Raw genomic sequence first — 17,789 nt, forward strand, 5'->3', positions numbered from 1 at the left:
TAAAGATACTTGGTATAGTCTGGTAAGTAAATATTTCTATAGAATCCACAAAGGAAAAATATAGAGAGGAGGATAACATGGGAATTATAACATTTTGGGGGGAGCTAGTCAGAGGTTCCCACAAAGAATCTATCTAGAAAAATGTTAGAGCACCGGTTTGGAATCTGGCTGGCCCAAGTTTGATTCCTCCCTTCCCCACAAGTGTGAACCCGTACAAGATGTTTAACTTCTCAGACCCTGTTTCCTCTTCCGTAAAATGAGAATAATACCCTCATCAGAGTGTTTTTGTGAATAGTCAGTGAGAGGTATTTGAAGAATTTGGCAAGCTGCCCAACACAGTATGCATTCAGTGAATGGTAGCTAACATTTATAAGAAAACTTACTGTTATTTTACATTCCTAACTAACAGTTGCAGATCACTAAGCTCAACACCACGTGACTTGAGGATTAATTTTAGATCAACTCAAGAAAAACATAATTAAGTAGGTAAATCTATTGGCAAAAGACCCTACAATGCATTCTGAAGCAAGTCCTTTGGGCTCATTAAAATTCTTCTCTATTAGCTCAGTTAATGGCGGGATGGCTATTTGGAATTAGGATCTTTAAAAATAATGATCTCCCCCATTCTATCCTAACACGGTGTTTTCACTTAATAACTCTGCAAAGTTTGCCTTGGCGTGAAATAATTCGGTGATAACCAGAAGATACAAAAGTATGTGGGTTAGATTCTTCTAAAAGCTTCTTTGAGTTTTAAAGGTCAAATTTAAGAACTATGTGATCACTGGAAGTCTGGTGGGTTTTACACTAAGACGCTTTACATTATCTATTGTGGCAATTCATTTAGATCATTTTGCAGTACGTAGTTTTTGTCCCGGGCCCAATCTATTATGTCAAGATCTCTCTGCTAGATCCCCATTTCTCTTTCATCCCAGGAGACTTTTGACGGCAGAGTTATCATTTATTGAGAGCCAGTTATGTGCTAGGCACTGTTGTGGGTACTTTTGCATTAATTATTTCATATTTCAGAGCTAATGGGCCTACGAGCCAGGCATAATATCCTCATTTACCTGGTTCCAGACCTGTGGTTGAAAGATGTTAAATCACACACCTGTACTTACATCTCTTGAAGGCCACGCCCATGACCGGACCTTACTCTACCCTGTAGGCACCTCCCAGGCCTGCCCGGCTCATTCTTAAAAAAAAACAAACTGGAGGGACTTTGATGCAGAATTAGAGAAAATTTATCTTTGACAAGGCTCATACAAAGGGGAAAGCAGTTATGGGCTATTGAAACTTTAAAAGTACTTAATTCATACTGTAATTTACTGACCTTTAAAAATCAGCAGCCAACAATAAAGAGCATAAAATTGTTTACTAAATACAATTAACTGGGACTTCAAACTGTAATCTGGATTTTTATAACAACCACATAAAGAAACAACATCAGACGGGAAGGAGAATGGAGACAGATGGAGGAGGAGGAGGAAGGGCAAAGCGGGATCAGAGTAGGGGGTCTTGGGGGGCGCACTCACATTCCTGAGTGTCTGGGGCCATCTTGGCACCTGGCACTATTCAGTGAGGCAGATCCCTGCTTCCATTTGTGATGTACTGCAGGGAAGTTCTGACACTGATCAGTATGTTGACACTGTTAGGGTTGAGGACCTTCCACTCACAGAAATCCATAAATACAAAAATCCAAATGCATCTTCAAGCATTGGCCTGGACCTAGAACTGCAGGCACACAGCCCACTCTAAACTCTCAAGCTACTGGGCTTATCTGAGAGAGTTCCAGATTATGCTTCCTCGACCCAGTGCTCCTTCCCCCATCCTCTGGGAAGCTCGATCTTCCCACTTCCATGTTGGAATGCCCTTTTACCACGGGAAAGGATGGGAGAGTGGGTTTTCTAGAAGGTAGAAGATAAATGAGCTTCCAGATCCCTCCCACGTTGGGAACTTCAAGGGTCCCCTTGACATGATGCAGGGGTCGAGGTGACAGTGTTCTCATGACCAAGGTCCTACCGTGTGGAGTATGGGAAGGGTATGGCAGGACTCACGCATCCAAGGGCCCCAGCCTGGGGAGATGCTGATTTTCCTCCAGCCAGGAAAAGTGGCTGCCAGTAGTGATACCCCCACGGTAGTCAAACTCATTATTCATCTCGTTAAGTCCATTGAGTTTGATGCACAAAAGGCAACAGTGTTCACATATGATGAATAAAAATGGAAGCTGTGTGCAGGGTTGGCTTTATGGGCCTGTGGTGCCTCAGGAGTAAAGAATCCACCTGCCAATGAAGAAGACACGGGTTCAATCCCTGGTCCAGGAAGATCCCCTGGAGAAGGAAATGGCAACCCACTCCACTATTCTTGCCTGGGAAATCCCATGAACAGAGGAGTCTGGTGGGCTACAGTCCATGGGGTCATAAAAGAGTCAGACACAACTTAGCAACTGAACAACAACCTAAGCATTTATACCTGGTTCTGTACTTAGAAAGGGCAGATGCTGGGTTTAATACTTTATGGTCTTCATCTTGAAATTATCAATAATTTTTGAATAAGGAGTCTCAGAGTTTCATTTTGCATCAGGCTGTGCTTATTACATGGCAATTCCCATTTGTATGAAATTTCAACACAGATAATCAAAGTTTCCTGAAATTTCTGAAACTCCAATGTCATGTTTCCACATCCTTAAGGGATAAAAGGTCAAGGTCAGGGGCAGTGTTCTTCCTGTAATTTGCACCATCCTCTGTGAAATCCTTGAATTTAGTCTCACCACCTGCCCCCACCCCAGTTGCACTTTATACCGGAATAGAAGTTTTATAATGGAAATCTTATTACAGTATTTCACCTTCCTATTTGAACTCTTCCAAAGCCTTCTCATCTACCTGAGCGTGACACACGATGCCACCGTCTGGCTCTGCTGTTCTTGTCCGTGTTACCTTCTCTCTGTTCATGTCAAGCACCCTGTGTTCCGACCACACCCAACAACTTGACTTTCAGTCCTTAGGACACCTCCTTCTTGCTGTGGTGCTTCAGCACACACTGTTCGTCAATCACGGAGCTCGGTGCGTTCCAAGGCAAGAGCCCACATATTCTCTATGCCCCAAATGTTTCCTCGTTGATGCCTCGGGAGCCCCTCAACAAGCACAGTAGATCCTGCGATGCCCTACATTTCCATGGATGCCATACAACTCTGAGTGAGAATCACCTATTTTTAAGAGTGTTGAGCAGTCCTTGTTTGAGATGCATCCCAAACACTTAGGTGAGTTGATCTGAGTGTCCCTTCACCTCTGTATTGGTATTTCTGATGCTCTTTGGTCATCATCGGCATCCTTCCTCTCTTCCCTGAAGACTGTGAACAATTCTCAAGAACTGAGAGTCTGGCAAGTTACCACTGAACTTGGAGAGCCTGCAGGATCACAGCACATGCCTCTCTACTTAACTCGTTTATATATACATGATTGCTAATAATATTGGGTTGGCCAGAAAGTTCATTCAGGTTTGTCTCTAAGATGGTACCGAAAACCTCAACAAATTTTTTGGCCAACGCAATACTGCTAGTACTTCGTGAGCATCTTCTACATGCTGGGCCCCATTCTACACACTTAACCTTTATAATCCAGTTAAGCCTCAAAAACCATTTGAGATAATTTATTTTTTAATCCTTATTTATTTTTCCCAGCAAAATTAAACTGGTAGTGCTCATAACTTCAATAGGAAAAATAACTTTTGCTCAATATCAAACTACACAAAGGCATGTCTTTTGAGGGAATACATAAATGCATGATTATACTTCCCTTATAGTACTTATCACTCTTCATCTTCTAATTATAAAAATAAGTGTTCCTGTCTTATCTCTATTACTAAACTATAAGCTTTTTAAGTGTCTCTGTTTCATTTCCTTATCTTTTTATCCATGCTGAACACATTGTAGGTCCTCGAGGATGCAATAAATGAAAAAAATGAATGATATGAAAATTCAAGAATGATTTTTAAATATACAATTAAAACTTTGGTATTTGTATTTGAGTCTGGTCTCTCCTTATATTGTTCTCAGAACTTAGCATCTCTCTCATCCCCTATTTTCCCTATCAAAGCCTTCTTTTCAATATCAGATAAAATCAGATGCCAACTAATTGATGTGAACATACCAGCAATTGAGACAACAATCTTCAGAAGTCTGGGAAAAGGGAGTTAGAGACTCTTGTCAGTGTGTGGTCAAGACCAGCTGCAGGAACAGGGGACTCTAGATATTCTCGTCTACTTAGCAGTTATGAACTCGTGGTTCTGACGTGTTTGCTGGGCAAATCTAGCTTGAGGAGAGTTTTCAAATTGTCTGTCCCTGACATTATACTTGTCAGATGCAGTTCTGATTTTATTTTCCTAAAGAATGCACTGACCAATTATATAGTCATCTGACCTTTTGGGAAGTGATGTTTCTTAATGTTAGACAACAACAAACCATTCGTTTTGTTGGCCAGATAAAATACTGTCACTCTGTGAGGTGCATTACATAAGAGTGTGCACGGATTTCTCAAAAAATGCTTTACACTTCTCATAACACAAAATAACATACAGGGAGCCAAACAACAGAATGTTGGTTCTGTATATGAACTGTGCAAGTGTTTCATTAAAGAAGACTGAGTAAATTGTCATGGAAATTGTTTTAATTTGAGACTTACTGGATACATCAATATTTCATTTCTGTACCTGCAGTATCTCCCTAAAATGTAAGACATGAAACTTCATAGGAACTCAGATTTTGTTGTAAAAGGGAATAGCGTTGGTCTAGGTCTTTGTAACAGTTAGAAGAGGAAAAGAGCATAAACGGAACTGTATTTCGGTTTCTGTCATTAAAATTAGAAGTTGATTTCAAAAGAAATGCTTTACTTCTGGTTGGAAATCAGAACATGTGACATTTCCTAATTTCTACTGAACTCCTAGCTCTTTTAGTTGAATGACCTCATCCAATAGCAAATACTTGAAAGACTGGGATCCTCCTGGGTCCTAGTTGTTAAGCCCTTGTCCTCTCCTCCCCCCTGGGCTTTCTTTGGACCATGGAAGTCAGCACTTCCTCTGGCAGACTGGGTTAAAAACAGAATGCAGAGGAGTCTGGGAAGGCAGTTCGTGAATGGAACACTCCCCAGGAAGCTTAAATTTTATGATCGTAATCTTTCAGTTCTTGACAGTTGCAAAGTTAAATGTTAGTGCCAAGAGGAGTGAACAAGAGTTTCAGGGGTATGCTTTCCCAGTTCATCCCAAAGGAACCAAAAGTTTAGGGTTCAAAATGATTATGATGTGTTAATACATCACATAATAATACATACATCAGGTGCAATTATTTTACCAGAGAACTGTCAATATGAGAGGACATTTGGGACTTTGGGTCAAAAGGAAGGTGATTTTCAAATTAAATTAGATTATTCATGGCTGTTTCATTTACTTTTATTTATAAAATGAGAATGACGAAACTCCTCTCTGCTGCCAATAAATCTAAAAGTTAATTTTAAATGTATTAAAAGCACGTTGTTAACTTCAGAAGGAAGGTTTTTTAAATTCAAGAAAAGAGTCATATTAATTATATAAATTAGTTATGTTAGTCTTCTAAAATTAAATTTATGTTTGAAAGGAAGTCAGTAATATAACTGGCTTGTAGACTACACATAATATAAAAAGTCATGTTTCTAAGTAAAGTCAGTGTCAAAGAATTCAGAATATATTACCAGTCATCTGAAGTTTTGATCTAAGAAAAAACCCTTTTCCCAAAACAGATGTATTTTCAACAAGTGAATAACAGTTTTTCTGGTAAAGGAGATAAACGCTCTTTCCCACATTTTTATTGCTTCCTTGATTGTCAGAGATACAAACATATAGTTAACTTGTTCAGGAGATTAAATTCTGGGGGGAAAATCTAAAGTGGTTTAAGTGAGCAGGAACATTTTTGGTTGTGTCATGATTTCCTCTATTGAGGAGGTCCCCTGTATTAAGAAGGATGGCTCTGACATTTAACTTAGTGCTTTAAATGAAAAGCATACTAACCAAAAACAAACAAACAGTAAAACCATAGCAAAACAAAACAACAAACATTTAAAGATACATAAACTGAATTCTTCTCATGATGGTTACATGGAATCACATACAGTTTTTTATTACCTTGACTCCATCTGTTTTCCTTGGTGTCAATCTTATTTGTTGAAATTGATTTAATAGACTACTTGGGCTAATCATCCAAACTCATCTACTCTTGGCCATTCCCATGACAAGTTGATCGAGGTAAAAATGGACATAAAACACCATCACTCCCTCATGGAATTCACTTTCATATGGAAAGATGAGACATATATAGGGAAAACTTCCTTAAAATTAGATAAAAATAACATAATTTACAAACTGATATGAGAGCATCTTAGAAGGAGCAACTAAATGTGCTATTCATTCAGTCCCTCTTTGGGGACTAATTTAAGATCCCATTGTGGAAAATTCCAGTTAAAATACCCTTAAAAGCTTCATGAATTCTCAGATCCTTCATTAAAAGTTAACATATGTAAAGTTCTTGGGGTAGTAGCTAGCACAGAGTAAACTCCACACACAGTAGCCAGATACAGTAGCAACCTAAATGTCCATCACAAGGTGAATGGATAAAGATGTGGAATGTGTGTGTATCTATGTACATATATATGTACATACATACATACAGAGAGAGAAATATTATTCAGCCCTAAAAAAAGAATGGAGTGTTGCCATTTGTGATACCTATGAATGGACCTAGAAGGTCTAAGTGAAATAAATCAGATACAGATAGACTAATACTATATGACTTCACTTTTATGTGGAATCTAAAAAACAAAACAAATGAGTAAACATCACAAAGCAGAAACAGACGTCATAGATACAGAGAACCAACAGGTGACTGCCAGAGGGGAGGAGCTGAGGGGAGGAAAAAAAACAAGTGAGGAAAACTAAGTGGTACAAACTTGCAAAATAAATGAGTCATGGGTATGAAACGTAGGGAGTGGGAAATACAGTCAGTAACTATGTAAAATCTTTGTATGGTGACATATGGTAACAACAACAACAAAAAGCTAATACATGTAAAGCTCTTCAGATAGTAGCTAGCATGAGTAAAGTCTATGTAATTTTTTATTAGTAGTAGTACCTTTTGGATTGAAAAAACTGAGCAATTTTTTCTGCAGTTTATTGAAATCTTGTTATTCAGTTTTCATTGTTTTCTTGAGTTTAATCAGAGCAGATATTTTCTTTGGCCATGGAAGGTCTCCCAGTTCTTATGGTTTTTAACTTGAAAAAATCTCCCAGATGGATGTCTTTTTCTGTCTTGAATTCTCTGTTTAACTATAGTCTAAAGCCTTAAAATAAACCTCTTAATTTTTGTAACTCTAGGTTTTAACATTTTTATCTTGCGCTTACCTAAAAGGCACAAGATACTCTTACTCTTTAGTGTTGATCATATTTTGATGAATGTGATGGTAACCAGAGATTTTAAGAAAGTTAAAAGAGTGGAAATCAATTTTTCTTGGTGTCTGAATTAAATGATGTATGTTCTTTGAGTTTTATCTAAGCTTCTGGTTATACTTCTGCTTTATATCATTGTTATAGTGCTTCTCATCAGAAAGACTATATTTTATTTTAAAAAATAATAGCATTTTAAAATTTTTCCATCATTTTTTCCATCTCAAATTTCATGATTTCCAAAAAAAAAAACCTCAGCAAATTTTGTCAGTGACCTTTAAATCTTTAAATTCAAGCAACATCTTCTGGTCAACATGTTGCCATTAGCACAACATCAAGGGGAAAACTGATCCATTCATTCAGTCCAGAAATAATGACTGAATATTTAATAAATCAACTTGTCTGCTACGTGCCTACAAGCTTCCAGCTGCCCTTGCAAAGCAGGCTGAGTTGTCCCTGGAACTTTAATTCTGCGCAAGCAATCTGTACCTTTTCCTGGTCTTGCTACAGTCAGCATCTTCCTTTAACTAAACCGGTTCAAGCCAGTGCTCCAGGTGTATCAGCCAACACAAGTCTATTCACTCTGCTCCAGAACAATTAAGTTATAAAATTTTTATCTTCACTACTAGTAATGCTATGCTATTGATATATACATCTCCACATCTGGATACTGAGAGGCAAGTTCTTTCAAAAGTTATTTATCCCCACAGGATATAATAGTATTTATTCTACTGCAACTATATACCTGACAGATGAAGTGTGATTGTTTCAGAAAGTGCTCAAACAGTTCACCAGATGACGTGGTTAGCACAAGAACAGCTGAAACTGTTATCTAATCTCTTTCCCTTTGTTAACTGTAGCGCAGAAATTTGAAATCTTTTGATGTGTGAAGACATCTTGATAACCTGTGAAAAAGCTCCCTTGTAAACAACCAAGCATTGCTTTCTAAAATTTTTTTTGGTTAACGTGTAAAGTGAAGGAAAACCTTATTAAACATTAAGATCTGATCGCAAAAGAATCCAAAGAGGCAGAAGTAGCTGATGTGTCCACAGGTGGAGGATGAGTCCTCACACAGTCAAAAGCTTAAGCATGTTTCTTTCCATCCGCCACCTCCATGCAGGACTAAATATTTCCAAAGAAGATAACTACCCCCGACTAGAATTAGCAACAGCGAATTTAAAGAGGCAGATAGAATGAACATTTATACTAATACATTTTCTGCAACATGGCCAGTATCTCCTTAGAATGTCTCATTTGCATATATTTGTGTGGCTACATTAAAAAAGTTTCCATTCTTTATACTATTCCCTGCCTGGACTCTTAGGGATTTTTGTAACAAGTGCTCTTGATTAGAAGCCTATTTTTGGTACAGTTTGTTTGGCTTCCTTTTGGCTGATCCTTAAAGCCACATTTGTCTCTAGAAGATACCAGATTTAGTAGAAAGTCAGAAAGCTTGGAGCCTGAGAGTTTTATTCTGCCCCTCACTTTCAGCTATTCCTGAAAAATTGATCAGGAAAGGAAATCTAAAAGGAAGAAGTATTTCTAATTGGTTGGATTAACTTTCCTACTTAAAGCAGAGGATATGATTCATTATAAGAAAGACTTTTTGGCGTGTAATTTACACCAACTGTTGAGAGGACATCTCAAAGGAAAGTTAGAAGAACTGAATGTCTAGGTTACTCAAAAAGTCAAAATTTTTAAAAGTAGGCAACAGTGTACATTAAAAACCAAAAATATAACTAAAACTTTAAAATAATGTTCTTATTAAAAATAAAATTTTCTTAAATTCTAATGTGGATAGAAAAAATTAGGAAATATAGTGAGAGTATGGCTAGATTTTTTTTTTTTTTTTCAGGTAGGAAATTTTTCTTTGAAAGTGAGACTTTTGCTTAGAGTTAGGAAAAGTGAAAGATTTCTGGATTTTGGCTCAAATAATGCTTTTCAAAGGTGCAAAATTAATCCTGGATCTATATCATACCAGACCTGCATGAGGAAGAAGAAGCCACTGTCTTTTTGACTAAATTCTTGGTTGGCAAAGCTTCTGTTTAGCAGACGAGGGTTAAAGTATAATACAGTTCTATACGGATATATCATGTTGCTGAAACTCAAAATAAAACCCTCTTTTTGATGATTCTTTGTCATATATTCAAATAAGATAATCTTAAACAAGCTTAACCTGGAATGAGGGTTCTTATCCATCAATATTTAGAACTCAATTAATTATAGAAGTGTTCCCTTATAGCTAAATGTATATGTCTTAACTCTCTCAGAAATGTAGATAAAGAGATCTTGAAAATCTCCATATAATTCTTTGCAGTAACAATTTAGGATTTAACAGACATCTATGATTAAATTATTTGAGGAACTTTTAGAAAATTATCTAACACAATTATATATTACAATACTTCATTACAAAATGCGAGGAGCGCCTTCATTTCATTTGAATGTCAAATACTTATATGTTGACATTCAACATAGTTACTTAAAAAAGAAAATCTTAAAAATGATACAGAAATACTATGGAATCATGTTTCCTGAAATCTAATTACTATATACAATTTAAAATAATTGATTTAACATGGTTAGTCTTTAAGACAACTAGAATCAATTTCAACTTTAGCTATTATTTAATTAGCATGCTATACATTAATAACAGCTAGAAGATAGTAAAAATAAGCCTTTAAAGGACAACAAGATACTTAAGAGTTACTATATATCTTATGTTGATTATAAAGTTCAATGCTGGAAAATAGTGTAAAAGTGTCCAGAAATATGAATTTAGGTGGTTTCCTAAATATTTGGCTTAGTAATTACAAACATTTGGATGTTTTAAATTCCCTAATCTTTGCCACTTTGTGTATAAGAACTCATATTAATTTCAACTTTTGCTTTTTAGATGGGTATCTTAGAGATGAGGGATTATATATTTATTCATTCTTAATGTAACTTTTGATGCATTCTCATTTTTATTACAACATTGTGATAAATTTTCCATAAAACAACTGTAAAAATTTAGGCTTTAAAAAATAACAATCATGCCATCTAATATAGAAAAAAGAGTGGGAAGTCTCTATAACCAAACGCATACCTGTACAAGAGTGTAACAATTCTCTCCATGACCCAGGAACTCAAGTTATGGGAAAGTATAATGCAACTAGTTATTATCTGTAACCTTTCAGGTTTATACGGAAAATCAAAAGAAATTCTGCTATTGTAGGCATTAATCCTTTGGTTTCTTCCCAGTTCATGGCCTCTACTTTCCTCTGACTTTAGTATGGAAAACAATTCCATAACTAACATTTTTATAGTCAACTACTAATCATCATCATCAATTCAATATTAATTTTAAATGACCTGATTTTAGAGCATATTTCTAATAGGGATATTTATGGTGCTTATTTCCCCCTGCAAATTCTATAATAGCTACAAGTAGAAAAACAGTATCTTTTAGATATTAAAGCTTTTAAGTTGGTTTTATTTAAAACTTACATATTGTAAAATTTTCCTTGAGAAAATTCTGATGTATTACAAGAAATGTAGTCCTTCTATTAAATTGTGATCTTGAAGTTACAATTTCAAATCAGGGAAATTAAAGGCTCATTGCTGTTTTTAGATGTTTTGAGTTTCTCTGACCAAATGCAGTATAATGGATAATAGGACTTCCGCTTTAAGATCAAGCCCATATTTATGGTAACTAATAGGAAAACAGTGAAGTCGAGGTTACCAGTACAATGTCAGAATGCCAAGTTCTAGACACTCGACAAAGTACGTTCAGAGGTCAGTAATACTCTGGAAGCCGTTGATCAGAGACTAGTGTAATCGGGTGCGGTGGGCAGCACTACAGACATAAGATTGGATGGAGCTGAAGCAGAAGGTGAGGCAGTGTCAGGGGAGACATTCTAGCTGGATTTTGAAGCGTACCTGGCAGGTGGCTGCCGCTGTGGGGGTGATTTAAAGAAAAAAATCTATACAGAGGAGACGGGCTTTGCCTACGTCTGGTATAGTGCATTTGGGAAATTACGAAGTATTTGCTATTGCTAGCAGGTGAGTTGGGAAGTAGCAGAAAACAGTAAAAGGTGCAGAGTCTTGAAAGATAGGGATTTACATCTCTGCGTCTGGTTATCAAAATTGTTGCGTTCGTAACTATGCAGATGTGCTGTGCAGTAGTGGACTTAGACTGCTAATCTTTCAGAGCACATCACCTCAAAGGTTATTAACGTAGGAAGAAAACACAGGTATGAAGTCTGCACGCCCCTCTTCCCAGAGCCTGACTCCCGTCACATGTGGTGCCATGCAAAGGCTACAGGACACAGCCTTCGGTACATCACACCTGGTTCTTCTAAAAACTCCCCCAAGAAAAACTAATGCAAGATCCTCTCTTGCTGCAGCGCTTTTCACTGTGTTAATTCTAAAAATTCCTTTTGCCATGCAAAGCTCCAACAGGAATTAAGTCGATGAGAGACTTTTCCCACCTTTCCTTTTGCTATAGCAGACTCACTTTCTTGGCTGATGTTATTTATAAAATTTGACTCACAACTAAGTCTGTTAGTTCAACTTTGCTTTGAAAGTTAAACGTAAGTGAAGTACAAGGCTATCACCTCACTATTTTATCCTATACATTGTCTCACACACAAACAAACAATATTCCTAGTTAGAGCTCTTATCATTAAATGTTTGGAGATGATTTTCTGGACTGAGATTGCTTATATCTTGATTTTTTAAAATATTTCTGTATCTTGATTGGTGACATTTAGAACAGAAGTTTCTAAACTATTCTCCTTGTGCTCTATAACTCTCTTATCTGAGGGCATAAGGACATTGCTATATTTGTGAAACAGGTGATGTACACTCATACATAACTATGAAAATTATATTATCATACTTAAAAGGTGTATCCTGTGTCATGCACAGGTTGGGTAAAAGGATAGCAAATAAAGATATATTTCTTAGAAGTAGATCTCAGATCCTATTTATTTTACACTTCATGGTAGATTTCATCTTTGGCACTTACAGGTTTTTATTCAACATTTTCAACACAGTATTTTTCCTTAGAAATTTTCTATAGCATTGTAAATGATCTGACATTTTCCAATAGACCAAGAACAGAACTGATTTACCTAAAGCTGAAATGTTGCTGAAATAGAACTTAATCGTTATTTGATCATTTCCTTACCAGGTATTTCAATTTGACTGACCAATTTCAACCCACAGTAACAGCTTTGTTCCTAAGAGCCTATACTCAGTAAGGAGCAATTCCTACGGCAGTTCAAAATCTGTGCTATTATCATGTAGCAATGGATAGCAAACATCCACTGCAAATATTAGTACATCTGTCAGAGGAGTGTTGTGTTTTTGGTTTCACTCTCTCTCTCTCTGAAACCTATCTGCTTGTGAGAAAAGTTGTGCAATAAAAGAAGTTTTACCGTCACATAGTAATGCTGTGCTTGAACTCAATGCAGCGATTCACTTCCTTTCTTTGCCTGGATTCCAAGCTAGGGCGCACAATGAGGGTGTTGTGTTCTGGGCTAGCGTGGCATGCATGATACTCAGGGAGGACGTGTGAGCAGCTTCCAATACCTACACTATTTGCTTTACAACTACCCCCAACTAAACCAAACAGCACACCAAGACTCTGCTCAGAGTAAGCAGGGGGCATGATCCACTGGCCGTTATGACCTACATAGGGAACAGAATTCCTTAATATAAATGTATATAGAGGTGTGTTAAGAGTTAAATACATCATTTCAGAGGCTTAAAAATAAATGCCTCACAGTTTTCCAGTCCTGATTTTCAATGTAATTGTCTTAATGTATGTCAAAGTGCAGGTTATAAAAGCCTCCATTGTTTCTAAAGGGGAAAGGTTGTTGATTATGAAGGTTGTCCAGAAGGACAAGCCATCATGGTGTGTTAGAACAGCAAATTTTTATCTGAAACCCCAAGGCATATTAGGAATTTTTTTTTAAATCGCTATGATTTCTAGAACCTGAACTTAACTAAAAAAATTCTGTCTCTGACACTATTTTATGTGTGTGTGTGTGTCTGTGTGTGTGTTGCCTTGGTAAAGCCAAAGAACCAACAATGAATGTAAACGTCTAGGTGAAGTTTTGCCCAGAGTTATTGTTAGGCTGTGCTGGAGAAAGGACAAAAAGGCTTACCTCTGTCGGTCAAGTGGCTACACGGGACCCTCCTTCTCAGCCTCGGCCTCAGTGTGCAGGCAGGTGCTCTCTGAGCCAACAATCTGTTAACAGGAAGCAGGTAAGCCCGAGCGCGCCGCCCGCGTTACAGTCCAGTGCCCATCCGAGCACACACCTGCTTCTTCAGACCTGCCACTCATAGGCAACAGCCACGCAGCGGCCCGGTGTTTGCAGCCGGAAACACCTCCTGCGGGGTCAGTAGTTTTCAGGGTAAGCAGCTAGAGAGCTGCCGAGATAACACTGCAGGCCAGGCGAGCCTTCCCAAGACAAAAACCTTTCCTGCTGTGTGATAGCAGATAGGCAACGTTATCTCCTTGCATTCCACGTTCTCAGATCAGCTACTAGGAAAAGCAGTCAACAGCTTGTCCAAACGGCAGCTGGCAGGCATGCCTGGCCATGCTAATTGTATACTAACATGCCCACCGCTTCTCTTTTCCCTCAAATAGATTTTTTTAAAAAATGCTTCTTCCAGGGTAAAGCTCGGCAGAATATGCCACCCTGTTTTCCATAAGTAAAATGGCTGGTCCTCCCAGCAACTGCTTGCAGACAGCTCATTGGGTTCCACTGGCTTTTCGTAGTCATAGCAACAACCAACAGACAGACTTAGCAAGCACGGCTGATCACGTGCGACGCCCCGACACAGCTTGTTAATTTCTTTTCATCGAACTCATCATTTTGGGAGGAGGGTAGCTTCTGTGATCATTCTCAATATTTCACCCATAATACAAGTGCTCTTGAGTTTTCACCTTTCAGGAGGAACTTCTGTTATCAGAGCCATGTGACTCTGAGCCAGGGGAGCCCTTCTCAATACACAGATTTGTGTCTATCCAGGTTAATAACATGCAAATCACCGTAGCAACAGTAATTGAAACCATTGTTAAAACGGGGTTTACCTTCCTCATAGCCTCAAGGAGACTGGCAAATATGGGCAGTTATGTCAATACTTTGTGTTTTTCAATGATAGTGTTGTAGCCTCTCAGCTGAAACAAAGTCCTTTGACTCATTATATGTGGCCACAATAACCAAACCAGTTAGGATATTTTAATGAGGTGTTGCTTATGGATTCCATGTATTACTTTAATATACTTTTCTGTAATACAAACTTTAAAATAAAATTCTAAAAATTCCTATTGTCTCCTACTGTGGAAAATGACTCTTTAACTCTTATGATTTATTCATAATATTAAAATGCTTCAGAAAATCCAAACCAAATTAAGACTCTTTTATTTTAAAACTACCTTCAAAGCAGGAATAGTTTTACTTCCTCAGTTAGATGGATCTCATCCCACACTTCCTTAAAATTTCATCTCTTCAGGGACGTTCCCGTAATACACACCATGAACCATTTATACTTTCTGCAAAATCCCCACCCTTAAATACTATCACCAGTCATATTCTATTTGACATACTTTCAAGACACCATCCTGTTTCTTTTTGTTTCTAGCAACTTGATTGGAATAGTTGTATTAATACTTTGCACTTACAAGCACAGATACTTCCTTCCTTTGCTGGTAGTCATTGGTTTACTGTTTTGTAACTATTGTGTTTCCCTCCCCACTTTAGGACTCCTGCTTCAGCAGTAATTACCAACATTACTGTGCATAAGAATCCTGTGCATGCAGATTTGGGGGTCCCGTTTTCTTTCTGTCTTCAAGCATATTCACATTCGGTCGGTTTGAGCCTGCTCAGGTTATCTCATCTGCTGCAGAAAAGTCGGTGGGTTGTTCCCACTTCACATTGTTTTCAGCCTGCCCTGATCTGAGTTCCTTTCCCTTAAGTTGTTTTGAGTTTGCTGTTCCTGAACTTGCCCCTGCCTTCCACTTCAGCCTCAAGTTCTGTTCTTCACTCCCCATGTTTCAGCAGTTTTGAGTGACACCCCATTTCTTGCTTCCCAGCCTTGTAGATGTTCCAAAAGCTTCTCCATCAAGTCCATCCCCCCAGCACCTTCTGCCTGCATCCCAAGCTGCTTCCTACTGTATCTTTCCACACCTTGTTCAAATAGACCCCCTCCCTAAAGACAGTCCTGGGTGGAGTTTGCAGCGGCCTTCTCTGTGCCTCCACTGTACCTGGAATCTGCCTCTACTGTTGTGTCCTTTTCATGAGCTCTAGATTATTAGCAGTTTTCCTTTCTTGTCTGACTCTTCTACTGCTCCATTAACACCCTGCGGCCAACCTGGTCCATGTCTCATTTATCATGCTTAGAATATTCTAATTTTTCAATATACTTTTAGTGACAACCTAGAACACTGTCTGAACAGATGTTGAAAGACTGTATAGTATAAAGTCTGGGTTTTAATTCATCTTTTCAATACCAGGCATTACTGACTTACTATAACTTCAGAAGAATTTAAGTGATTTTGATTAAATGTTGGCATTTTTAAAAAAAAATCATCAAGAAACATCCTGAATTCATCTGGTATTTTAGGGTGGATTCTTACTACCTGTTCAAGAATGTCTTTATTCTACTTTCACATGTGATTGATCGTTTAGCTAAGTTTAAGCATCTTTGAAGTCATTTTCCTTTTAAATTATGAAGGTCTTCTTTTGTCTTGTCTTCTCTCCCTAATACACCCCCACTATACTCCACTGAAGGGGAGAGCTAGAGAATACCCACAGCCGCACAGGATTAGGAGCTGGGAAGCAGGCAGGAACTGAGATGGATCATTTTGCTCCCATGGTGTCTCTCATGGCCCCTCTGTTAATTGTTATAAATCACTCTGTGCAGCGGAGGATGGGGAGGTGGGTGGGGTGTTGCTGTGTTCTTTGCAGAATCAGGCTTCCTCACCTGCCCCAAGCCTCTCCCCTCATTGCTCTGACTGCCCGGATGCATCGCTCTGGCCTTCTGGTTCTGCTCTGCCTCATCTGACTTTTATTCTCCCTTCTAACTTGCTCATTGCTAAATACAGAGGCCCAAGAAACAAACAGGATTCTCCCAGCTCATCTTTCTGAGTCAGATGAGATACATCATAAGTTGCTAGTAACTGTGCACCTGGCCGGCCCTAAGTCAGATTCCATCGCCAGCTAGAGTAGGGACCCTTGGCATTATATGGCTTTCAAAATCTTGCCAATATAATAGGCACAAAGCAGTCTCTTATTATTGTCTTAATTTGCATTTCTTTAGTTACTTATGAAACTGAACTTCTCTTCATGTTCAATGGTTTTTTAAGTCACCTCTTCCTTACATTTCCTGTTCATAGCTCTTGCCTGTTTTCTCTATTGAGGTTTGTTGTCTTAGTATAGAATTTTAAACAAAATGTCTGTGAAAAGTATTTTTTAAACTTTTATATATTTAAACATATAACTAAATTTGTTACATAATTAATAGTTAATAAGTTATCCTATATAAAGGGAAACCAGCAACTCACTGTCAATTGTTTCGGTTTTTATTATGCAGAATGTGGGTAAAAATCCACGTAATTTTGAAAACTTTTTTCAGTATGAATGTGTATACTGCCACACTATAATATGAAAGATGATTTTTCTGAAACAAAATCTAAAGTCATATAAATCACATTCACCTTTTAAAACGTTGTCAGCAAAAGTGCCTTTCAAAATTACTATTACTTTTATCTCTAAAATAGCAAGTATCATTAAAGAAAGAGAGAGGGTGAGGAACTGTTGTCTGCAATGAACATATATTGTTTGTAAAATAGAAAGAAAACAATAAGTGTCTTTAAAAATGAAAATAAAAGATCTGAGGAGCTGATGTAGATAAAAGGAGACTTAGGAGACAGACTGAAAGCCACGTGTGATCCTGGATTGGGCACTAGATCAGGAAAAAAGATTCCATAAAGTCTACTCTGGAGATAATTTGTACATTTGAATATGGACTCTGTGATATTTAATGTTGTTGTTTCCATTCTGTATTATAGTATGATTTTTAAAATGTGTATCTTTGTTCTTAGGAAACATATGTTGAAGTATTTAGGGTAAAGGGCCATGGACTCTGCAACGTACTTTCAAATGGTTCAGCAGAAAGAATAATAATGCATGAGAGTTAATAATTTGTCTTTTTTTTTTTAACGTATCCATCTTAGGTGTGCATGTTCATGGTACAATTCACCACTTATAAGAATAGATAGGGACATATGTATACTTATGGCTGATTCACATTGTTGTATGGCAGAAACCAAC

At 37.7% G+C, this 17,789-nt stretch overlaps 1 protein-coding gene across 5 annotated transcripts in view; it reads right to left on the reverse strand.

Annotated features, from left to right (window-relative positions):
- The window catches only part of SORBS2 (sorbin and SH3 domain containing 2), a 205,080-nt gene extending 190,900 nt beyond the window's left edge, over positions 1-14,180 (reverse strand). Inside the window, exon 1 of one of the 5 annotated variants that reach the window (XM_043454399.1) lies at positions 13,617-14,180. The gene's annotated coding sequence lies outside the window, so the exon portion shown is untranslated. The remainder of the gene's footprint in view (positions 1-13,616) is intronic. The other 4 variants (XM_043454402.1, XM_043454405.1, XM_043454406.1 and 1 more) reach the window with 4 other exon arrangements.
- Between the last annotated feature and the right edge of the window lie 3,609 nt (positions 14,181-17,789).

The sequence above is a fragment of the Cervus canadensis genome, chromosome 31, assembly GCF_019320065.1.
Source record: "Cervus canadensis isolate Bull #8, Minnesota chromosome 31, ASM1932006v1, whole genome shotgun sequence".
NCBI lineage: Eukaryota > Metazoa > Chordata > Mammalia > Artiodactyla > Cervidae > Cervus > Cervus canadensis.